The following is a 6,342-nucleotide window of genomic DNA, read 5'->3' as shown; positions in this document are numbered from 1 at the left end:
GATGTCCAAACAATAAGTGTCATTTGGTTATTGAATGCTGTTGTATTTTATTTAATAAAAACTAATTTAGTAGGTATATTTGTTATAATTATTTATTTATTTAAAGGCACAGCAACAAAACAATTAACAATGACAAAAATACCCTATTATGATCAAAATCGTTTATGTACGACAAACACCTGTACGACTATAAAAGGCATATTATTGGGCCATTTGAATTATTTACTCGTATATCCTATTTTTACACACGACCTCCCACTTGAGACAACCTCGGTTACATCTTATTTGAGGCCCATCATGGCATCTTATAGTGGTGATAGGTGTGATTTTACAATAAAAATCTGTCTTGCAGTCAAATACGCTGTCGATTGTAAATATTTTAAAGGGCCCCAATATTATTCATCCTTTTTTAAATCACTTTGACTATAATTTTCTTTTCAGTCCGCTTCATCAGCTTTTTAGACGGATCCAGACGGCTGATCATGAACGACTATACTTTTCATAAATCGGGCAGCAGGAAGAACTGCCCTACCGTGCGCTGGCGCTGCTCAGCCAAGATGAAAGGCTGCAATGCTTTCGTTGTCATGGATAAGGAAGACAGGGTTATAAAATACCAGGCAGATCACCAGCATAGTCCTCCGACTTACATCAGAGAGAATAGGACATTGTCAAGTTGTAACTTTACTGGTTTGCCAATGTAACCTGTTTGAAGCCTCCTTAAAAAAAGAACTAAAAAGATGGTATTTTACATTAGAAACCATTCTACGTCATTTACCTTAAATTCTCCTGAGTGTATACATCTGGACATGGATTTTTTTTCTGTTAGTTTTGGCTGTGATGGTGACGCAGATCGATGCAGCTCTTCTTAGCGTCTGTCAAAAATTTTCCTCGAAGCGCTGGCAGTAATAACATGTAAGGGTATTTTTGTATAGTATTAATACATCCAAAATAATAAATTATTCGAGACAAATTAAAGCAGTTGGCATTTTGTTTTTTAACTACAAATAGTTTCCGAAGCTTTCTCTTCTTCTGCTGAAATGCTTCTCAGTAGAAAAAAGAAAGCTTACAGTTCAGACGAAATGAACATTCCATAAAAGGGGTAAAAGCGGGTTCTCGTCGACAATATAACCCTAATATCCCTGTAATTGAGGATTCAAAAATCTTGCCAGGGTAGAGGTCTTAGGATTGATCTACGATTCCATTTTGTATGCAAACGATGATACTTTTATTGGCATTGAATTTCAGCCTGAAAGAAGTACATTTAGTTGTCGGATCCAAAATTGTTCTAGCTTTATGCAAATCCATCAAAAATCGCCCTTCAGATTCAAATTCTTTGATAATTGTTTAAATAATTACGGCATATTTAGCTTAGTCACCGTTAGAAAAAACAAGACAAGATGCGAATAGTCTATTACTTTCAGACATGGCCGAAGGAAAGAAAACAAAAATACCAGCAGCTAAAAGACCAGTTGATTCTTTTAGGTACGACTGTGTTGACCACTGGCCAGAACATACCGAATATCAGAGGTGCAAGTACTGCAAAAATGGACGGGCTAGGACTCATTGTACTAAATGCAAAATTCATTTGTGCTTTGTGTCGAATAGAAATTGTTTTGTTGCCTACCATAATAAGTTTGTTTAATACTTTTCAAAATAAAAAAATAAATTGTGTCTTAGTAATACTTTTGTGCTCTAAAAGTAATAAACTAAATTAATAAACCTTTTAGAAATCACTCGTTAACTTAGTGAACAAGTGTAGAATTGTATATTTTACTGTACATTCCTAATAATAGATTTATTTTTGTGTCGGTAGTGATGTATTTTATAGTATAGTTAGTTTAAAATTTTAAATCGAATATCTCAGAAACTAAAACCCTAAGATTTTTTTATTGTTTTTTATAATTTTTCATGCCCAATATAGAGTAATATTTTTTCAAATCTAAGTTTTATAAAAATAAAATGTCATGCGATCTCAAGGATTAAGAGCATCATTTTTTTAAAGGATTTCTTTAAAAATACTAAATTCATAGTGAAACCAAAAAAGGTGACTAAATAGGCTTGCTCCCAATTAAACAGTTTTTCTAAAGGACTTAAGTTTTTAGAATTTTCAGTTCCCCTGCAGAAAACTTAGGTTGTTTAATGTGCCTTATTAATTCAGTAATATTCTTCCAGAAGCTCATGATGTCTTCATTAAACTGGCAGAAGACGATATAACTTTCATCAAGAAGCAATTCGGCACCGGTGTCCTGTTATATGCGGGACACCGGTACGTCGCAAAACGGAGGTACAAAGATGGTGGCACAGTTTTTGAATGCACTTTTAGAAAGAAACTGAAGTGTAAAGGACGAATAACCGTGCGTGTAAGTAAACACTAGGAATATTTTAAAAAAATCGGAATCATTCAGAATCGGTCGGATCTTAACAATCTGAAGCCTTTATTAAATAAAACCTTTACTTTTGTATCAAAATTAACTTTGAAAACCTTGAATCTTCCTGCTAACTTTATTAAGTCGTCTCACAAGATAACTCTGGATGCAGACCGCTACCAACCGGCCGATGTAGAAATCATTGGGGGGGGGGGTCTATGTCCAGCAGTGAAAGTCCGCGTCCTGTGAATGAAATGATGATGATGCTTAAATCGATCTCTAATCTATACTTATAATAAATCTGTAGAGAGGTCAATTCTGTACATGAAATATATTTTCAAAATAACTATCAGGGGGTGATTAGTGATCGATACTGATGCCAAAAATGCAATCAGTAAAATTTTTGTCTGTCTGTCTGTCTGTCCGTCTGTATGTTCCTTATAGAAACAAAAACTACTCGACGGATTTTAACGAAACTTGGTACAATTATTCTTCATACTCCTGGGCAGGTTATAGTATACTTAGGAATTCCCACGGGAACAGGAATAAGCGGGAAAATCCTTTTGTATGAAAAATCTAAACCGCTTGAGTTAGACGCTTGAAATTTGGTATGTAGGTACCTTAGTGAACTTAAAGCTTAGTTACAACAAGGAATTCCCGAAATTCCCACGGGAACGGGAATTAGCGGGAAAATCCTTTTGTATGAAAAATCTAAACCGCGTAAGATAGATGAAGGGGGTAAAACGGGATCCACGCTTACGAAGTCGCGGGCGGCCGCTAGTTCATATATAATTTTATCAGTGTAAAGTTTCATCAGTTTTTACATCCATATATTTGTATCCTAGTCTCACAAACGTTCGCGTCAATGTAACTGATCATACGAGTATAAAGTAGTATAAACCCTTTTGTGTGTTCAATTAAATCGTAGTTTTTATCTTATTTTCAGGACAACACCATTTACAAGATGACAGGCCACTGCCATCCCCCGAACCACGTTAAAAATGAAATAGACAAACAGATAGAGAACAGTAAAGCTTTGTTAGCAACCTCGAATATACCAGTCGCTTCGGTGTACAAGGCGACGGTAGCAGCCCTGAAGGACCAGGGCTATGACTTGACCACTGATCTACCTTCTTTCAAAAGTCTCAAAAGTTCCTTTTATAGAATAAAGAAGAGTTCTAACAAACTAAAGCAACAAGGAGAAAACGAAGGAGAATTGGATGATGATTCGAATTAAATTTTTGGTTAAAATGTTATTGATTTATTTAACTGTTTTGTTTAGGTACAGTTTGGTACCCGTATGTTGTTTTGGACTCGGAATGTGTATTAGAAAAAAAAATTCTTTGAAATATTATTGTTCTCATAAAAAGTTGACTGAATGACTATGATTTTTTGTTGCTGTTACATCTAAGTTTTACTATTTTATCCCCAAATATTTACATGATAAATAAGTTAAGCGCTACTTTTAACCTACAAAATATGATTATTATTTTTACTTTCAGTGCAGTAAAACGCACCTGTAAAGTTATTAAACTCCTTGATTCTGATAAACCTTGTTTTATTCCTTACTTAACAATTGTTCATGTAATTATTCTTCTAGTTTACTTTAGTATATCTTAGTTAAGAGCACAATCAAGTGGCCAAATACTAAATTACTTAATTTTTCAGTTAAAAAACAAATTGTTGTTGGAGGCGTATTCGAGTCTCCCGCTGGGGACAAAATGCTAATATTCAAAGGCTACGTGTACAAGGAGCAAGCCAGAGACAAGCTGGACAAAACTGGCATTGTGAAGTGGAAATGTTCAGAAGTAGTCAACTGTCCAGCATACATAATGATCAACATTATGAACCATAACATAGAGAACAGAAATAAACATAATCATAAGGCGAAACCGGCGCTGTTGAGCCAAGCGTTTCATGCTTCCATGTAGATTGTCATGTCAACTGTCACTGTCAGGGGGCCTAGACAAAGTAACAACTGCCCCCCTAGACAAAACGCACTTTTTGATCGAATCGAAAATCGAATCCGTCAAAACTCCATACAAAAAAGGGGCTTTTCGACCACTTATCGACTGGTTTGCGATTATAATTTGCACTTTGTCTAGACCCACTGTTACAAGTATTTCGAAATAGTTTACCCAGAGCCAAGTCACTAAATACAATAAATACTTCTCTATAGAATTCATGCCAAATAGCACTGAGCGAGCAATAGCCTAGACAAAGTAACACACGTGACAGGATTAATTTCGAAATCGTTTTACAAAGCCAAGTTTCTAAATACAAAAAGAATCCGGGCGAAGCGATATTGGGATTACAACTGGCACATTTCTAACTTTGTCTAGGCCCTGGTTGCTATGCGTTCCAGCCGGCTCATGGACAAAATTGGATGCTTCTTTCAAGAAATTGACAGCAAAAAGTTTATTTTCATAGAATAGTTTTGTTTTTTTTTATATTCATTGTTTTTATTAAATAGTTCGTAAGTTTGTAGGTTAACCATCATGATCAGAAACAGCCTTTTAATGCTCGTAAAATTCCTATATTGTAAATGATAGTCAGTCTTAGATTTTTATCTCCCGCTGAATTTTCAATGATTTAAATATTTTTTTATTCTTTTAAAAAGTCTACTACTGGCCAAACTTAGTCTGTGCATTTTACTCAGATAATTAAGATTTTTAAAATATGATCCATGATTTTCAAATCTGAAAATATTACGTGTAGATTTCATAAGAGTCATCATACATTAAAGTATATGTACGTAAAAAACCAACTCTAACAGACTAGAGTGATGAATATACATACACTATTGATTAATTTAAAGAAGATTCTGCTAATACATAATGACGTTGTAGATAGTGGAAATGCAGTAATTAATATTAATAAAGCAGTTTTAAACATAAATATATCATCAAATGTTAAAGACACTCCGATGAGTTTTAATAATGTCTAATTCGAAATAGATTTAAATATTTTAAAGTTAATAAAGTTACTTTGCATTTTAAATGGTATGGCTGACTAAGGTTTTGTAATTGGTCTAATTACTAATCTGACAATTAACAATAGTGGTTTATTTAGTAAGGATTATAAATAGGAGAGTAAATTAATCTTTAGGCAAGAGTACGTAAAGCAAGATTTGAAAAATATTTCATAAGTCACATAGATACTAATGTTAATACTTAGTTGAGCATAGTTTAATTTAATTAGAGTATAATGCTAAACTAACAAGTCATTTCTAGTGGTTTAATAGCCATTGACCAATTTGTGTTGTACGCTGTGGAAGTCATCAAATTTTAATCTCGCTAGCGTTATGTGATAATGTAACTATAGGAGCTAGGATTTAGCACAAGCTAATTTGCTCTCTCTAATTGATTTGCAAGGACTCACTTGCGCTAGACTCAAATTTATTACTATCGATTGCAGTATGAAAATCTAGTGCCAGATATCAACAGATCAGAATATAGACTTAGGCATAAATAGTATTTGATTTTTATTATTTGCTGAATGTCGTAAATCCATATCTGTAGGCCTTGGATGCTCGCCGCGATAAGCGTTTATCACGCCATTTTATCGTAGTTACATTTTACGCGATAAGCAGGCATTGTCGTCTAAAATCATCGATAAGATTTTATCATGGCGCGCATCCTAGCCCGGCTGGTCTTTATAGAGAGTTGTCATCGTGATTTCTAATGCCACAACGTGTGCCATACATTGTATGGAACAGTGGTCATGATAGATCCTGATTTACATAAGCAACAGCTTAGAGCCTTAGAGGATTGGTGTTGTCCGTGGTGCATAATCTTTTCTGAAACATTTTAAACCTTTATCACCTGTCATCCGCTTTGCAATGGAGGGAAGTCGAACTTTAATTTCGAACTCCTCCTATGTTCTTCTGATTAATTTCGTTGCGGGTCCAATGACAGTTTAACTTTCTCCCGGGACAAACTTGACCTTCATTGGTTGGGTTTTTATGGCAGTCAAG

At 34.5% G+C, this 6,342-nt stretch overlaps 1 long non-coding RNA gene across 1 annotated transcript; it reads left to right on the top strand.

Annotated features, from left to right (window-relative positions):
• Positions 1-299: 299 nt before the first annotated feature.
• LOC135076975 (uncharacterized) lies at positions 300-3,885 on the top strand. The gene is made up of 3 exons (XR_010258359.1): positions 300-912; positions 2,173-2,360; positions 3,313-3,885. It is a non-coding gene; the product is annotated as an uncharacterized LOC135076975 (long non-coding RNA).
• The last annotated feature ends 2,457 nt before the right edge of the window (positions 3,886-6,342 follow it).

This window comes from Ostrinia nubilalis, chromosome 12 (assembly GCF_963855985.1).
Source record: "Ostrinia nubilalis chromosome 12, ilOstNubi1.1, whole genome shotgun sequence".
NCBI classification, from domain to species: domain Eukaryota; kingdom Metazoa; phylum Arthropoda; class Insecta; order Lepidoptera; family Crambidae; genus Ostrinia; species Ostrinia nubilalis.
Note: the sequence above shows the minus strand (reverse complement) of the source record. Positions and strands in the feature narration are given on the sequence as shown.